The following is a 16,521-nucleotide window of genomic DNA, read 5'->3' as shown; positions in this document are numbered from 1 at the left end:
GGGTCCGAACTGATTCCATCAATATATACTGTTTGATGCCTGAATGATAAGAATGCCACTTGCCATGCGAGCAAATGTATCATTTTTCAGAATAGGTTTAAGTTTCAAAAGCAGTTTTTGGTGGCACACTCTATCAAAAGCTTTCTTGAAATCTAGAAATATCATGTCTATTGGATCACCCCAATCTAATGCTGCTGCGAGGTCTTGGACAATTTCTAATAACTACGTTACCGTGGAATGTTTGCGACGGAAACCATGCTGTCAGCTATCAATAATGCAGTTTTCCTCAGCAAGAGTGGAAATATTTGCAAAGATAATGTGCTCGAGTATCTTCGCACATGTACATAATAAGGAAATAGGCCTGCAGGAAGAGACAAGAGACCGGTCGTCGGTTATCGGTATCGGTGTGATTTTAGCATGTTTCCAATCATTCGGAAGTTCAGCACGGCACAATGATTTGTCAAATATCAAGCATAAGTACTTTGCGCACCATTCAGCGTAATGGAAGAGAAAAGAAGCAGGAATGCCGTCAATTCCTGGCGAATGTCTTATATCTATATTGAGCAGAAGTGTCAGTACACGCTCTTCACTAATAGATAGTTTATTTATTGCAGAAATTTCGTCAAAAGCATTGAATTGTGGAATTACATCATCATTCCTGGTGAACACGGAACAGAAGTAAAGGTTTAATGCATCCGCTACGTTCTTTCGATCCGTTACGGCAGTGCCAGGCGAAAAGCGACGCCAAAATTTTGCCGGCGACGTAACAAGAAACTCTTAAACGTACACTTTGATAATGGTCTTTACTTTTTTTGATAGCATTCTTGAGAAGCAGTTGCAGTTCAGATAACTGGCGTGCGCCCTCAGGGGAAGGGCGTTCTAGATACCGCTTCCTTGCTTTTCTTTACTTTATGGCCTGCACTGGCTATTTCTTTAGTCATCCAAGGCTTGCAAGTACGTTACACAACCTTTTTGTGTGGAATGAAACATTTTGTGCGGTGCATAACTAAATCTTTGAAGAGCAGCCATAACGTATCAATGGATGTACCATTACATTCATATTGGGAAACAAAGAAGAGAATGAATTGTCCAATGCATCGAGTACATCCACATCACTGGCGCGAGAAAAATAGAGTACAAAGGTCTCCGTCTGTTTCAGCTTGAAACTTTCTTCAATTCCATGATAAAGGAGACTATTTTGTGGTCTGAAATTCTTTCAAAAATGTGCACGTTTGGATTCATACTAATAACTTTGTCACTAACGAGGAATAAATGTAAAGTTGACGCACTTCCACCGTGAACACGAGTAGGCAGTTTCACTAATTGCGATAAATTGTGTAGCAGAACTATGTCAACAAAGGGCTCCGCAGTAAGAGAGCGTGTATTTGGGAACTCGTTAGCCCAACTGACATTTGGAACATTAAAATCTTCTGCCAACAAAATGCTACAAGATTGTTTCCTATATTCACATAGAAATTCATTCAAGTTTGCAAAAAATGCAGGGCTGCAGTTTGGAGGGTGATAAAATCCTGCAATTAGAAGATGAAAATCTTGAACAACAACCTTTACAACAACGCTTTTCATTCCAACAGGGTCAGGTAGTCGGGACACATTCAAGCACTACTTAAAAAGTACGGCTATGCCACCACCTCGGGAATCTGTCGTTACGGTAAATACCATATACCCTGCTGGAGCGATTTTGACATCGTTGATACCTCGATGTAACCAAGTTTCAGTAACAATTATGATCTGTGGGTTATGGACCTTAACAATACTTTCCAGATCTGCTGTTTTGTTAATTATACTACGTGCGTTCACGTTGAGACAAGAAAATGTACTTTTAACAGGAGAGTCGGGTCACATTGTCTTCTCAGACGCGAGTGAATGTGTAACGACAAGCACTATTTTCCTTTAGGTACTGTCCCTCTGAAACATTTCTTAGTCAATGCAAACTTTGTCCTATATCGACTTGATCTTTCCTCCGTGCCTTCAAATGTCAGCCGTATTGTACCACAAGTATTTTCTTACTTGCCTTGTGGCTGCCGAGAAGTCTTCACCAACAGAGATTTTCATTGCTTTTATTAACTTGAAACAGTGTTGAAGAATGTTCACTTTTTCACGGTCATCAATAAGTTTAAGATTTACTCGTCTTGGTTTATCTGGTTTCTTCCGGCCAATTTTGTGTATCCTTTCTACGGAAGATACCTGTGCGCCTAGTGTAGTTTTGAACAAGCCATCAACCACATCTTCCATAATTCACGTAGACGTTTCATCGCGGCGCTCAGGAATGCCAAATACAATTAGGTTGTTTCTCCTACTCCTGTCTTCAATGTCGACTAACTCTCTTTCCAGAGTTTTAATTGTTCTTTCCATATAAGCGATCTTCGTGCCCACCTCCTTTACTATTGCCGCTGATTCCTCCACCTGCTTAAGCTTTGCCTCGATTGCGTCCAATCTTTCCTGCGTACTCTTGTGACCAGCCAGAAGTTGCAGTAGCAGCTCCTCAGTGTTCGGCCCGGAATTAACCTCTACATCACCACAGAGCATCAGCAATGAAACCAAAATATCCTGTACATACAGGTACACCGCACAGGTACTTTTGGGGCACGCCAGCAGGACGAGGCAACGGTGGCTAGTTTTTACCGTGGATGAATTATTACTGATGTGCGCAAAAAGCAGGAACGGGATTGACATGGTGTTGACCGGTGGCCCGCTGACATGCCCACTGAAGTGATCAGCGTACGACGAGCTTGTTATATAGGTCGTGGCCGTGGAACGTGTGGGCGGTGCCATCCAAGCGTCGACGTAATGCGGCAGTCCTGGCGCGCAGACTCCGTAAAGTCTGGCAGTGGTGGCACGTGTTGCTCCATCGGGTATGCATGCCGGTCCAGTCAAGCTGAGTACAATATGCGCAAGAGATGGCAGCGACTCAACTGAAGGTGGCTTTGCGTTTTGGCCTGGGAAGCGCGCACCATGATCATGAGCTGATACTGAGCTGGTGCTTCGGCAACCGGAGAACACCGCCCGGTCGCCGCCACGGAGGAGGAGGGAGGGGGGAAAGGGGTACACAAAGTGGTGAATGGCGGCAGCTATGTGTTTCGGCTTGGGCAGCAGCACATCGAGCTCAGCCGCCACCAAGCCAGCGCTCTGATTGCCGCGGCACATGGGTGGAATTGGAGGAGGAGTTAAGAGAGCAAGGCTCATGCCGTGTGCGAGAGATGGCACCAGGAGGTCGCGCAGCTACAGCAGCGTGCTGGCCCCGGCTACGCAGCTGGTTATGGAGAGGCACAACGGCATCACGAAATGCAGGAACGGACGCCAAAGAGCTGCGCTTTAGAGAAATGGTTCGTTATACCCATTGCGAGGAAATTTCAGCTTCGTGAAAACAAGGTTTTCAATACACGGGCATCTATGGGAATTTCAAGGCGAATCACGACTGCTTCGTTTTATCCATTAGTTTGTTATATCCAATTTCGTTATAAAGAGGTTTTACTGTAGTACGGAAACCATAATGATCACACATCTGCATCTGCAATCTCCAAGACCTAGCTGGCATTGGGGCGATATGTACCTCCCGCTTCTTGGTTGTAGGCATGTACCAATGTGCCACCCACTTCTCGAATCAACCGATAAATCTCATCAAATGGAGTCGAATTAACAAAAGTTTACAGTAACGTTTTCAGGGTGCTACCAAGTTGACATTTCCAAATTCCCTGAGTTTTCCAGTTTTCCCTGAGCACCTTTGCAAAATTTCCTGAATGAGCCAGAACTTTGTTTTATGTCAAGAAGGGCTGACACTATGTTGCCCAATGCTGTCACTCTCTAGCAAGCATGTTAAAAAAAATGATTTAATCCAGTTTGAGTAGTAAGGAGTCATATCTATTTTATTCAGAAAGAAAACACAAAGAATGCGATAGTAAAAAGCACAGCGGAAAAAGTGGTGAAACCTATTCCAAATCGAGTCGAACGTTTTGAAATACCAATGAAAAAGAAATGCATACAAAGTAAATATTTTCGAATATGAGCTATTTTTATCAACTCATAGCAAGCTGATCGCTACGAGGCCTGAACTTTGTCACAACTAAGATTCTCTCTCAGCAGCCGGGAAGTCCAACTCAACTGTCCTGACATAATCTCGGCCCGTACACAATATCTCAGTGTTGGGTTTCACTGCTTTAAAGAGTTTATTTTGGTTTGGATGAGGGACCGCTGCCTCTCGACGTCAGCCAATTTTTTTTTTAGCTCAAGCTCCTTCAAAGAAGCGGCTGCACGCTTCCTTTCTCATTAATTCCTCAGTGCGTCGGTCCTTTCTGTTCTCATCCTCTTTCCGCCACGCATTAGCCCCATGGATCATCTGAAGCATTCTCTTGGCCAGTTCTGCAGTCAGCGTCTAATTTTTCGGTCTCCCTAGGGGCTGCGAAAACATCCTAAAAATCATGCACGAATTTTTTTCGAACTGCCCATCTTTAACTGCCCTTCACTTCATATTAAGATCCATCCCAGGTGATCAATACTTTAGATCACCCATTTCGACATGTTGGAGCTGTTTTATCGACTTAAGGCCATCCAGTAAGTTAGTAATGGCACTGAACATTCAGAATCAGCTAAAATTTTCAAGCTCCCGTGATGTTGCGATTCTTGACGGACCTTTTTCCGAACGAATCCGCATATGTTGTAGCGAAAAGAGGCGTGGCCGCCACCTTCTGCCACGTTTGAGAAAAAAATCATGTCGCTCACGATTACAGTGCACTATCATCATAATTTTGTAATCAAATGACTCCCAGTAAGTCAAGAATTAAATTATATGGCTGGCTTTGCCATCCTACAGTGCTGAGCGGTGATAATTAACCAAAAATGAAGCCAGCTGTTCACTAGTGAGCTTTGGTGTGGAGTCCGAGTCGTTTTATTTCACCAAAGTGTATTTTTGAAGGTCCGCCGCATGTTTAGCATGTGGACCTGGCATTTTCAACCACTTTCCAAAAGTATTGGTTTCGCTTCTCGTGAAATACAGGGAAGGGGCACTGCCATTGTCACTGCGAAGTTATTGAAAGTGGCTCCCATGACGTTATCCCACACGGCTGCGTCGCGAGAAAAGCGTTGTGCTCGAAACTATGCTGCACCCACACTTCAATTTAGTAATGAGGACTCGAGTTACGATTTCGAAGGTGAGAGCAAGGTAGATTCAAGCTCTGATGGTGACGACATTTTGAGTCAGCATGGGACATCTGCCATTTTTCACCGGCAAGTTTCCGTTACGGCCTTGAGCGGTTTCCTTTCTTGTGCGCACTTATCTGCCGATCTTTCCGCACGACCTGACAGCTCTCCTGATTATCTTCAGGGTGTATACTTCGCTTGTTTATGATGTGCTGCCATCGACAGCAAAGAAACTTCCACTCACGCCAAGAAGACCACCCGTAGCACATCTCGGCCCAGCACTGCAGATCAGCGCAAGACAGCTTGCAATGGCGTGGGATTTTTTTCTACTCTTCTTCTCTGCAGAAGTGATAAAGACAGTCTGCAAAAATGCAAGTAGATATGCTTGGATGCACAATCTTGCAGTTGCCCAGTTACGCTGAGAGCAATAGCTCCTGGAAGAGGTGCATGGCTCTAGACGAACTGGTGAAGGACGTTCCCTGGACTTCTTATCGGACCATTCTCAGAAGATGCCGAAAAGACGGAACTGCAAGATGTGTTTCGAGAACTGCAAAGATGACATTTTGTGGGGACAGTGCGGAGTGCACCTATGCTTCACAAAATCCAGGAACTGGTTCACCGCATGGCACGAGCGATGAACTGGTCTTAGTTTCTTTTTTGTATACGAAGAACAACGGTGTACTGAGCATTTATTTTTTCAGACACTATTCCTGGTTTATTTATCTTTGAAATGCATATTCGGAATTTCCTTTCATATTTATGTTTTAGCAGATATAGTGGCACTTTCTAGAACTTGTGTTACCTAACAAATTTTTTGTTTGGCAACGTATGTTTTTGGAAAGAGAATTTCATTATTCACAACTATGCTGCAATGTGTGCTGCAATATTATTTTTAGTGCTAAACATTTTTTCCCCTGAGACCTATAAAAACCTTCAATTTTCTTGGGGTAACGAAAGAGTTAAGGGCTCAAATTGCCACAGGCACGTCCGAAAAAGCTCTTAAGGCCTGCCAGTACACTTATTAGGCATCTCGGTGCTCATACTGTGACAGGAGACGGGGGTGCAAGCGTGTATAATTAAGGAATACATACTGTGTCTCGGGACAATTGCCCCTTCTCACGCTTGTTATCCTTCACCGTGTAACATTTCTGTATTGAGCAAAGCCAACTTTCTAAGACTGGCATTACGCAACACGTTGTGCTTTGCGAGCTTCGAAGCCAATCGCGAGGATTCCAAAGGCTGAGTCGGTGCCGTTGCTGGCAGCGGTGAATTCTTTCAGTGAAAAACACGGCACCACATGGCAAGAAGCTAGCGAACACCGAAGCAACTTGGCCTAACGTTGCGCGGGGGTGACTACGGCTGCCAGCGGATCTGCGTGTGAGAGCACCCGTTCGAGGCGGCAAGATAATCAAAAATGGTGGCGGTAGTGGCTTTGATGAATGCCATTTCCGACCTGCAGTCAGGGCAACATGCGTCGACTCAATGGAGCATGGGCGGTGCCGCGAAGCCGTGCGAATTATCGGGCATGTCCGAAAGATTGGGTGCCTGGAAAATCGGTCGTTAACTACTCTGGCAATACCTCGTGCCGATGACACGGTGTCAATGACGATTCGTAGCGATTCCTCTATTACTGGAGCCAGCATTAACATGACTTTCGTTCCCTTTCAATGAAATTACAGCTAATTTTCCCTGACATAAGCACAAGTTCCCTAAGTATTTCCAGATTATTCAAATTTCCTGACAATTCCCGGTTTTTTCAGTTGGTAGACAGCCTGGTTTTAAAGTGAGCTTGCGTAATGAAAGTAGCATTCCATTCTCAACAACTTGCAGAAGAACTTCTGTTGACAACTTATATTGCCAATGGCGCTTGCTCAGCCAGTAGCCAATACAGTGAACATGGTTTTGCTATTAAATCAAATTAAATCGAATATTAATGAAACTCCACAGTACAACAGTCAGCTTTTGTTGTGAAAATGGCACACCGATGTTGCCAACCGGCAAAAAATGTTATCCTGCAGCCATCTTGCAATGACTATGGCAACAATAGCTCTGATGCTAATGACATGAATATGATTTTGGTACTGTACATAAATTGGTATACTGTGAAGTTCAGGCAATTTCCGAACCCTCCTTTCTGTGTAAAATGGGCTGCACTCCAGAAGTGGGTAAATATGGCCCACGAGAAATAAACCTTGCCTGCACAATGTTGGAGTGAACAAGCTTTGGCTCCTGTTCGGCCTTGCCCTCCGTGACAAGGCCCATCTGTCCTCGGGAATCTCTGAAGTTTCCCCACAGGAAGACTTTTCCAGTGACGGTGAGCGCGGCCGAGTGGGAGTCACCCGCTGTCAGTTGCGCAACCGGCTCTGGGAGCTCCACGGTTCCCGGTGTCGTCTCAGTGCCATCCAGGCTTGATGTCTGGCGGCCTAGCGCGCCCTCATCGTTGCACCCAAATGACCACACCTGTGTCAAATGGGGAAGAAGCCAGTGGTCGCATTATTTAAGGATTCTTTTCTTGTTAGATATTTCTTGCATTTCCTCACCGACTCGGACGCTGCTCGGATGGCGTGCTTCGAGCGTGCCACCTCAGCATTGACGTGCAAGCTAGTAAGAAAATGTGAAAACAATTCTTACATAATATGGCCCCAGTGTACTGAAAGCTGCCACTGTTCTTCAATTATCATGCATAGTCATCTATTTATTAAACCTTACAGCTCAATGCAAGGAATTTAGTAAGGGGAGGTTCGTGGATTAGTACAAGAAACAGGATCAAAAAAGTAAATTAATACGAAAATCGGGAAGGAAAGGAAACTATGGCGCAGGCTAAGGAAATGGTCTCAAGCAATGCCATAAGACAGTGAAAAGAAGGTTTCAATGCAAGGGTGCCCTTTATTACGGTTTTTACTTGAGCATCATTCGCAAACGTTCAGACGAGTACTTCTCTTGTGCCTTTTTGTACATTTCTCATCTGCTTTCACTAAGCAATTGCAGAAATGCTTTGAATACGAGCAGAAAAGGCAATGTACGTGTTTATTTGCAATTTTTTTTCACGTGTGTGTATACATTTTTGCTTTTGATTGCTGTCTAATTGAGGTGCCGAGTGCCCGAGTTTCTAACAGCAGCACAGTCTACGCACGCTGCCTTGCCGGGTCCGAACTTTCGTGAACCTCCACCTCTAGCGCATCCACATGTGGAAGCAAGCTGTTGAATGATGACCATGCGCCTCGGCAGATTGCACTACGCAAGGAGAAAAGCCGGCCAGGTACAGAAGGGGAGTGGAGGGAGAGAGCGAGGAAATGAACTGAATGTCCAGTATCCACATTTGACAAGTTCTGCCAAGCAAATTGTGGAGTTGGCACTGCGGTCTATCTTCTTCTGTGGTGAGCTCACACTAAAGGCAAACATTGACTTAATCTATATTGTTCGTTATAATGCTTGAGGAACCCTCCTATATGTGCATTACGCCAAAAGACAATTTAGCTGCAGATAAAATTTTAACTAATGGTATGCATGAAGCAATGCTATCAAAGATGATCGCATGCAAAAGGCTTCTCTTGCACAAGAGCTTGTCCAGATTTCACAGCACTCTGGAGCCCATTCCCTCTTGACAGGAAATGACACTAATGAGACGGACCATAACAGCACTGACCAATCACTGACAGATCTAGTGCAACAGCATTTCGGATAGTGCAGGCCCTGGTTTCATTAAGGTACATTATGAAATGTGCCACACTCCACACTATATGCTAATTTGGGCTACTTGGCAGAGCGTTTTTGGATAGGGCTAGAGAAGACAATATACATAAGTGCTAACTGGTAAATGTGATGTCGATTTGTAGTGAAAGACTACATATATACGGTCATCACCAAGTGACCAAGAGCATGACGCGTTTACACATTACAGTCAAGACAGAGTTAAACCTCCATATAATGAAGCTCATAAAAGCAACACTACCTCATTATGCCGAAATTTCATTATACAGTCGAAACATACGATAACGAAATCCCGAGGCAACAAAAGATTTTTGAATCCCCAGCATCACTGATGTCAATGCGCTTCATATCTCACGACAACTAAATTTTGTTCGACAGCGAAGCCGCATTAACCAAATTTTCTGAAATGACAGTCCTCATTATCTACTCAACATAACACTAACAAAGTTGAAAAGCTTCACAAATGCATTGGTTGTGCCCTCAAATTGCATAAACTACTGGCACAGCATGCTAGCAGGGCCGCCACGATTTTTGTTTACAAAAAAAATAAAAAAACAGCAGTGCAGTGGCTACATCTGGCAACAGCGATGATGGTGGTTCATCCTATGCAACGGGTGCATGCTGTGCAGTGTCCCGATAAGAAATGTAATATGATTTTAAAAAATGCAAACAAAAAGCGGATGTGACCTCGCACCGGGCGCATTTATATCCTATGTGACATCATGGCATAGGCAAATGCGGATTTATAACTGAACCAAATCTGCATCCACACGTGAAGACACCTATGACCCTTTGTTGGGCTTTATGTACAACACACATGATCGTGTGTACCATTGGTGCTAGGGTGCATCAGCTGCGTGTGTGGAGATCGAACCAATCTGTTTTGCCAGCCTGCCAAAATGCCGCCTCCATCTTGTAGCTTCCAAATTTTTTCCACTTTTTGGAAGTACAAGATAAAGCTGCAATTAGTGCCAAGGTTGAAAAAGGCAGGAAGAAGATGAGTGTCACTGACTGGAATTGCGAAAAACAAGGCCTTTATTCTCGGTGTGCTCGGACATGGTGGAAGTGCAAATAACAAAATGATGGCGGTTGCAGTGTTCCCAGATGTCGACAAGGCGGCTTTTGCTTGGTTCTGTGAACAGCATGCCAACAAAGTGCCACCAACCGACAGAGTGCTACAACCGAAGGCGCTGGGCGTTGCGTGCACACTCTGGCATGACAATTTTAAGACAAGCGCTGGCTGTTTGAAGCATTTCAAGCTCGCCACGACCTAGCACCCAAAGTCAGTTCCAAGGACGCAGCAGCTGTCAACCCGGTGACATCGTGGCATCTGACCAACAGAAGTACTGGACCAGTACAAGCCCTCTGACATCTACAATGTGGATGAGACTGGGTTATTCTACGAGATTCTTCTATTGAGTTCGTCTGTGCGGATGAAGACGCTGTGCACAAGGAGATTAGTGACAAGGCCATCATACGTAACATGTGTGAAGCTGACGACGCAGAGGACGACCAAGAACCAAAGCATCAAGACGATCCTGCAAGATGTGCGACACACCTTCGACACAATTTGTTCCGTCTTTCAGCAAGAACAATGATGACCGGGCAATGGACTACTTTTTGCAGTGTGAAGGCGCAGCTTCCAAGTTGCTGCAAGGTGAGACTTGGCAAAGTAAGCTTACCGACTTTTGGCAATATATTTGTTTTTCAAGCCCTTTCCATGTCTTTTCTGTGTCATTCACACACCAAGGAAATTCCAGCGAAAGTGAAACTTTTTGCATTCCCTGGCAATTTCGCTATTGGGGGTTTCGACTCTATAGAAATTCAACTTTTTACGCAAACAGGTAATGTCACAGATGGATTTTACACCGAAAGGGTAGTGAAATGTTTTCAAATTATTGGGCAAAACATTCAATGAGAACAAGGTGCTTTGTTGAAAATGAGAGTTAGCAACTAAAGATGGTTTCATGCCTTGTGAACGGTATCTTCACATCAGTGGTACAAGGTAAAATCTGCGAAGCTTCTGCATCTACTTCATCGCCGCATCTGATAGTGTCGCCTGCAGTGGGACGACACTATCATGAAAGAGCAAGGAGAGAGAAGAAAATGTTTTGTCTGCCTCTCCCTTTAATTAATGTATCTCCGAAATTAGAGATTACGTGACCTCTAGCATTAAACCTGCGGGAAGACAGCACACATGAAGCCTTGGCCATCTTAACCTTGTTTATTACGTACATATTACATTTAAGTACGGGTGTGCAGGTCGCATCGGAAAATACAAAAAAAACGTGTGTTGAGAAAATTGCACAAACAGGCCTGGAGTGCGGCCTGATCCCGGCGACCAGAACCGGTAACGCACTCTCTCACCAGAGCAGGATTGGCCACCCTGGTGCAGTACTTGGCCACAACCTCCCATATGAATACAACAATCAAACCCCGGCCTTCAGTCCCCAGCAGCCGCGAAGCAACTGACCCCGGCGGCGGTCAGATCTGTGACGCTGCAGAGGGTGCTAAGAATACCTGGCTCCGGACAGGCCGGCATTGGAATCTGAACCTGGCAACGTTTAACGTTAGAACGTTATCTATTGAGGCGAGTCTAGCAGTGTTATTGGAGGAATTAGAGGGTAGTAAATGGGATATAATAGGGCTCAGTGAGGTTAGGAGGACAAAAGAAGCATATACAGTGCTAAAAAGCGGGCACGTACTGTGCTACCGGGGCTTAGCGGAGAGACGAGAACTAGGAGTCGGATTCCTGATTAATAAGGAAATAGCTGGTAACATACAGGAATTGTATAGCATTAACGAGAGGGTGGCAGGTCTTGTTGTGAAACTTAATAAGAGGTACAAATTGAAGGTGGTACAAGTCTATGCCCCTACATGCAGTCATTCTGACCAGGAAGTCGAAAGCTTTTATGAAGACGTGAAATCGGCGATGGGTAAAGTCAAAACAAAATACACTATACTGATGGGCGACTTCAAAAGTTTATGAGAACTTTAAACCCATAAATTTCGGAATTGACATCCATGCGCTGCGTCGATTCCGCGGCCTCCGCATGATGCCGTGGCGAGCCCGTTCACCATCAAAACGCCCTTGAAACTTTGTGCTCGGGTGGGGCTGCTTGGTGTTATGTGACTCCCGGTGCATGGGTGCTGCCGCGAAATCCAGCCCAAGTTCGCAAGGTTCGCGCTGAAATGTCTTTTCGAGCGTGAAAAACACATTCTCGAGAAAATTCTGAATGATTTCCGATACCGGAGGTTGCTTGGGTGGGCGGTGCATGGACAGCACAAAAAAATTTCGGGGGGAGGAGGGGGGGGCTGAAGCCCCATAAGCGCCCTCCCCCCTGGCTACGCCCCTGACCACCATCGGTTCCTATAGAGCCTAGAATCCACGCCTGTGTTTTAAAAAGTAACAGGTAAATATCCAGTATCCACATACAAAGCGTATGTTGTTCCAATTTCTCTTGGTGGCGTTGAAGTTCAAATGAAGCTGATCAAAAGGCACCGATCGAAACAAAACACTCCATTAGCTCGCTTGAGCACACCACCTCCACCGTTGACACCGCAACGGAAGTGATCGCAGTAAAAGGAGTTTCGATAAAGCAGTGCAACATGTATACCGGCACTCATTGGAATACCTCATTTATGCACCTGTCCTATTATAACTGCAACAACCAAATCCTCAGGCGCGTAGTGCACTGTGCACCAAACGGACAAAGGTTAGGAGCGTCTGCTCACTGCGCCCGGGCGAGGTGCCGCCACTGTCGGCGCCCGGATGTAGCCGAGAGAAGGAGCGCCGGCACAGGAGGAGAGAGGAGATGTCGTTACATTTAGATCATTTAGGGGCTTTAGGTGGTAGTAAAACCCCTTGATAATTTGAAAGTAGCCACACTCTCCTCCTCACGGCGCTTTCCTCCTTGGTTCTCCTCGCCCGCCAGCTGCGCACGGTGCGCTTTTCCTCCTGGGCTCCCGCGGACGGGCCGCAGGATTCTATGGAGGCGTGTTATTTTGGGCCAGTCGCGCGCCCCAGTGGGGTTGAAAATTTTGAGAAATGCTAACAGCAGCATCGATAATGCTGGAGGCAACGTTTATGAGGAGGTTCGCTTTTTCTTAAAGCCGTATGAACAGGGTATACCGATGTAAAGGGAACTTTGAGGCGAGTTCTATACTCCAGACAATTTTTCTGCCACATCATCAGATGCTTTACTCGTGCGTCTGATCTAGTATTGCTTGTGACACATCCCTTTCTGTGTGGCTTATTAAGCGAAAGCCTTAGACCTCTGTTTCAAGGCCCCGTTGTGAGCTACAGAAAATATCATGTGACCGAAGGAAGGCTGGAAGCGAACCAAATCACATGCAGCTGCGTATAACAGATGATTAATGATTAGCAAAGTAATGATTGATTAGTGATTGGATTAAGATGAATTCGGATGTATTAAGGAGAAGGTGGATTAAAGCCGATGAAGGTGCATTAGGGTGAATGAAGGTGGATTAAGGTGCATAAAGGAGGTCTAGGTTGAATTAAGGTTGATGAAGGTGGATTAGGGTGGATGAAGGTGCGTTGAGGCGCATTAAGGACGATTATAGTGCATTAGGGTGGATTAAAGGGGATTAAGGTGCATTAAGGAGGGTTATGGTGGGCTAGGATGAACTAAAGTGAATGAAGGAGGGTTAGGGTAGATTAAGGAGGATTAGGGTGGACTAAGGTAGATAAATGAGGATTCAGGTGGATAAAGATGAAGTAAGTAAGGACTATTATAGTGGATTAGGGTGCTTAAAATGAATGAGGAAGCATTAGGGTTGATTAAGGACGATTAAAGTGCATTAAGGAGGGTTAGAGTAGAATAAGGTCGATGAAGGTGGATTCGGTGGATTAATGTGCATTAGGAGGATTATAGTAGACGCATCGGTCTTAGTACTCAATGAGCTCTAATTCACCTTAGTCGACCCTAACCCACCTTAATACAACATAATCGACCAACATCGCCCCTCATGCACCTTAGCCTATCCTATACGGTCTTAATCCTCCTTTACCAACCCTAATCTATCATAATCCACCTTAGACCTCCTTCATCCACCTTAATCGTTATTCATGCACCTTAATCCAACTTAATCCTGTTTAATAGTGACACGTGTACTTATCTTTATCGGGCGACGACGTTTGGTCGCCTAACAAATGTTATCGTACAGCGCGCGACGCGCCTGCATGTATCCCAAGTTTCTGGAAAGTTATCGATGCTTCTATCCGCTGTCTCTTGTCGCCGAACCTTGTGTTATCTGATTTCACCGCCATGACACCAATGGTGTAGAACTTTGTGGAAGGCACGCGGGTCCCAGCGATTAGTCTGAAACGTTCGACGGCTGCTGTATAAAAGCCAACGCGCTTGACCCGCTGATCAGATTTTCGACGATCGCCGACCGTGTTCGCCACTATCGTTGTGCTATAAGTGTAGCCTGTTTTGTGGGCACAGGTTCGCCCAATAAATGTTAGTTTTGTCGTTCACAGTATTGCTACTGTGCTCTTCAACGTCACCCCCACATGACATCTGGTGCAGGTGCTTTACGTTCATTTAGCGGACGCCCCCGACAAGCTGTAATCCAAGCCCGGACCGCAAAGACAAAACCAACGTCGTCCCAGAACACCGAGCAAGCCGCCGGCTACAGCAGCTGCCCCCGGAACACGGCCTTCTACCAGATACGACCAAGAAGACAGTCCAAGAAGATCGTCCATAGACGACCAAGAAGACATCCCCAATGGCAGCCGCAGCGGCCCCAATAATTCTTCAGCAGCACAGGGAACCACCGACGTTCGGCGGTTCCACATTTGAGGACCCGGAAAGTTGGCTGGAAACGTATGAAAGGGTCGCTACGTTTAACAGCTGGGAAAGCGACGACAAGCTGCGGCATGTCCATTTCGCATTGGAAGACGCTGCCAGGACGTGGTTCGAGAACCGAGAAACCACCTTAACGACCTGGGACCTCTTTCGAAGCGGCTTCCTGCAGACATTCGCAAGCGTCGTACGCCGAGAACGCGCCCAAGCGCTATTAGAATCCCGGGTGCAGCTACCTAATGAGACAACCGCGATGTTCATGGTGGAAATACTTATTTTTATCGGGCGACCACGTTTCGCCGCCTAATAAATGTTATCGCACAGCGCGGGACGCGCTTGCAAGTATCCGAAGTTTCTGGAAAGTTATCGATGCTTCTATCCGCTGTCTCTTGTCGCCGAACCTTGTGTTATCTGATTTCATCGCCTGACACGAATGGTGTAGAACTTTGTGGAAGGCACGCGGGTCCCAGCGATTAGTCTGCAACATTCGACGGCTGCTGTATAAAAGCCGACGCGCTTGACCCGCTGATCAGATTTTCGACGATCGCCGACAGTGTTCGCCGCTTTCGTTGTGCTATAAGTGTAGCCTGTTTTGTGGGCACAGGTTCACACAATAAAAGTTAGTTTTGTCGTTCACAGTATTGCTACTGTGTTCTTCAACGTCACCACCACGTGACAATAGTCCCAATTTATCTTAATACACCCTAGTCCACCTCCATGGTCCCTAATCCATATTGATCTACCCTAATCCATCCTAATCGGTCTTAATCCTCCTTTATCAACCCTAATTCCGCTTAATCCGCATTAATTGACTTTAATCTTCCTTTATCCACCCTAATGCTCCCTAATCCTGGTTCATGCACCCTACTCCACCTTAATTGGTCTTATATCCTTTCTAAAACCCTTCACCTTAAACCACCATAATACGCCTTAATCCTCCTCCACCCACCTTAATCTTTATTCATGCATCTTCATCCTTCCCATGCACTCTAATCCACCTTAAGCTTTTTTAATACACTCTGATCAACCTTAACCCTCCATAATCCACCTTAGGTCAATCACTAATGATTCATTAACTTGGGTAATCTATCTCTTTTACAGGGGTGGACATGCTTTGGGTCACTCTTGTATGGTACGGAAGGACGTGGTGATCAGTTCCTCCAGCCCCATCTTTTCAGCGGAATTCGCCAAACACCCATACCTCCAAGAACAGACGCAAGCCCCACCCTCGCCACAACTATGTCCCAACACCAATCCACAATAGGATCGCCACCTGGCCTTACGTTCTGGCAGTGGAACTGCCACAGTTACAACAAGAAAGCAGTGCTGCAACAACATATTACCACAGTAAACAAGAAACCCGACATTATCCTGCTGCAAGAAACAGCGATGGTGACCCCCACCCTCCCTGGGTATCGCGCTCACGTTAGCCAAGCGGAGGGTCTGCACGTTCGTCCGCAAAGGGCTCACGTTCATCGAGCACCAACTCAAACACGGCCGCAGCAGGGTGGAAAACGCCTTCACCGAAATCATCCCTAGCAAACAACGGAAAGGCAGCCTGTTCATCGCCAACATCTACAGTAACCCCAAGCACCAAACACAGAAATTCAAGACCCTACTACACACAGCCAGCACCCAAGCCAGAGACAATACGTTGCTGATCGGAGGGGACTTCAACGCCACCCATGGAGCGTGGAGTTATGTGAAGGACACGGCCAAGGGACGGGACTTATTACAGGATACCCTGGACCACAAATGTGTCCTAATCACGGACCCCGCACATCCTACCCGCATCGGCAACTCCGTAGCATGAGCCACCACACCAGAC

The 16,521-nt window shown here is 45.9% G+C and overlaps 1 pseudogene; it reads right to left on the bottom strand.

Annotated features, from left to right (window-relative positions):
* Positions 1-15,863, bottom strand: part of LOC135918716 (regulator of chromosome condensation-like) — a 55,221-nt pseudogene extending 39,358 nt beyond the window's left edge.
* Between the last annotated feature and the right edge of the window lie 658 nt (positions 15,864-16,521).

Source organism: Dermacentor albipictus, unplaced genomic scaffold (genome assembly GCF_038994185.2).
Source record: "Dermacentor albipictus isolate Rhodes 1998 colony unplaced genomic scaffold, USDA_Dalb.pri_finalv2 scaffold_21, whole genome shotgun sequence".
In the NCBI taxonomy this organism is placed as follows: Eukaryota; Metazoa; Arthropoda; class Arachnida; order Ixodida; family Ixodidae; genus Dermacentor; species Dermacentor albipictus.
The sequence above is the reverse complement of the archived record's forward strand: the minus strand, read 5'-3'. Positions and strand labels throughout refer to the sequence as shown.